This window comes from Osmia lignaria, unplaced genomic scaffold (genome assembly GCF_051020975.1).
Source record: "Osmia lignaria lignaria isolate PbOS001 unplaced genomic scaffold, iyOsmLign1 scaffold0011, whole genome shotgun sequence".
NCBI classification, from domain to species: Eukaryota; Metazoa; Arthropoda; class Insecta; order Hymenoptera; family Megachilidae; genus Osmia; species Osmia lignaria.
In genome coordinates this window covers 95,001-97,500 of record NW_027478165.1, presented here as the reverse complement: position 1 = coordinate 97,500, position 2,500 = coordinate 95,001, and the positions used below count along the sequence as shown (strand labels likewise).

General features: G+C 38.1%; 1 non-coding gene across 1 annotated transcript in view; it reads right to left on the bottom strand.

Annotated features, from left to right (window-relative positions):
- Nucleotides 1-74, bottom strand: part of LOC143306494 (small subunit ribosomal RNA) — a 1,923-nt gene extending 1,849 nt beyond the window's left edge. Inside the window, exon 1 of the ribosomal RNA XR_013063870.1 lies at nt 1-74. This exon is cut by the window's left edge and continues 1,849 nt beyond it. This is a non-coding gene — a ribosomal RNA (small subunit ribosomal RNA).
- Between the last annotated feature and the right edge of the window lie 2,426 nt (nt 75-2,500).

Genomic DNA, 2,500 nt, shown 5'->3' with positions numbered 1-2,500 from the left:
TTCGGTATGTACTTAGACATGCATGGCTTAATCTTTGAGACAAGCATATGACTACTGGCAGGATCAACCAGGGAGCTTAGTTATTATTGTAAATTTAAATTTTCGTCGTCGGCCCTCCCTGTAAGACCGATCGACGTTAAGCCATTTCTCTTTTGTATGTAACACACATTTCATAAATTTTGTACCTCTTATAGAGGCCAAATATTCTCCTCCTCCTCTCATAAAGCACGAAAATCACTTTCACGCCGTGCATCCATCGTGCAAGCACGTAGACCACACACGCTGGACAATATAATAAAAGATAGCGCGGACAGTGGCATGCTATACAAATCGAGAAAGCGCGTACAGTGATCATGCTGGTCATTTTGCCACCAAATTTTATAATCTTTATCATTAGAGCGGGCCCACCAACCTCGTCTCTGTACTTTATACATTTCTCCTCCATCTGCACACACCTTTTCAAACATTAACGGAGAGAGTTCCTTGGACTTGCTTTAAATGTACATATTAGATATGTTGGAATCTCTCTCCTTTAGAAGTTTCCCCAGCCTTAAAACTTCTTTCATTTTTACTCCTCTCTCCATACTTATTTTCCTCTCTGAACGTATCAGAGAGGATTTTATTTCTGACACCTCTTGACTTTTCTTAAATTCAGGGACGTAATTTTGTTCATAATTCAGTGGACTTTTGTGTATTTTATACTTTAAATATTTCCAAACAGTCTCCCTTCTAAAAGTGATAGAACGAATTTTCGTCTAACACTACTTTCTTGGTTCAAAAATTTTATACAATCTTATAACTTTTTCAGTTTTAACAAATTTTGGTTACAGACAGTTGATGCTCAGTTTGTACAAGTATGCAACATTTATAAGTGCATACAGGTCACCAGCCTTATATTACAAGGCTCACCACATATGGGCCATTCGGTCTTAGACACCGACCCGTGGTAATGCTGTGTGGAGATTAATAATAATCCGCAACGGAAAACCGGAACGAGAATAGTCGAGAAAGTATATTCTCGAGGAGCGGTAGACTGCTTTTCAACCGAAGTCATAAAAGAGCCACACGCTCGACGCTACTCCCGACCGGTCCGAGCGAACCGAAAGTGCCTTCCTATAAATACCGAACGGCCGGCCGCTAGGTCGGCGACGCATGGGCTTACGCCCAGGCGTATGCCTGTGCAAACCGCCGTGAGAGCGTACCATCCCGCCGGCACGGTAAAACTTAGACTGAAAATATCGTCGAACATATCCTTTCATTTTATAACGTTCTATACATGAAAATTAATAAATTAACATGCAGGACATAATAAATTCACATTCTCATGTAAATCATGGGTTTAATTAATATTTTAAAAAATTTTAAAACCGCCCAGAACCGATGAGATGAAAATATTAAAACGATATTTTTGCATTTTCTTACGGTAAAACATTAACAAATAAGCGACTATAGCAATATAAAACTCCATTTGTAATTTAATTAATCAAAATTAATATTTTTTTTTGATTTTTCAGCGATCCAGAACCGATGAGACGAAAACATTAAAACGATATTTTTGCATTTTCTTACGACAAAACATTAACAAATACGAGACTATAACAATATAAAACTACATATGTAATTTAATTAATCAAAATTAATAATTTTTTTTGATTTTTCAGTGATCCAGAACCGATAAGTCGAAAATTTTAACAATCATATTTTTGCATTCTGTACCGTGGATCCATCGTTAAACGCTATTGAACTAACGTCCGTGATGGTATAAATGCAGATTTTCGCTCCGTTTAGCCAAAATAACGAACTTTAGGTGCGCTCCGAAATATTTCAAAGTCCCAGCGGCGTATTGCTTCGCCTCTTAGAACCGATTAGTCGAAAATTTTAACAATCATATTTTTGCATTCTGTACCGTGGATCCATCGTTAAACGCTATTAAACTAACGTCCGTGATGGTATAAATGCAGATTTTCGCTCCGTTTAGCCAAAATAACGAACTTTAGGTGCGCTCCGAAATATTTCAAAGTCCCAGCGGCGTATTGCTTCGCCTCTTAGAACCGATTAGTCGAAAATTTTAACAATCATATTTTTGCATTCTGTGCCGTGGATCGATCGTTAAACGCTATTGAACTAACGTCCGTGATGGTATAAATGCAGATTTTCGCTCCGTTTAGCCAAAATAACGAACTTTAGGTGCGCTCCGAAATATTTCAAAGTCCCAGCGGCGTATTGCTTCGCCTCTTAGAACCGATTAGTCGAAAATTTTAACAATCATATTTTTGCATTCTGTACCGTGGATCGATCGTTAAACGCTATTAAACTAGCGTCCGTGATGGTATAAATGCAGATTTTCGCTCCGTTTAGCCAAAATAACGAACTTTAGGTGCGCTCCGAAATATTTCAAAGTCCCAGCGGCGTATTGCTTCGCCTCTTAGAACCGATTAGTCGAAAATTTTAACAATCATATTTTTGCATTCTGTACCGTGGATCCATCGTTAAACGCTAT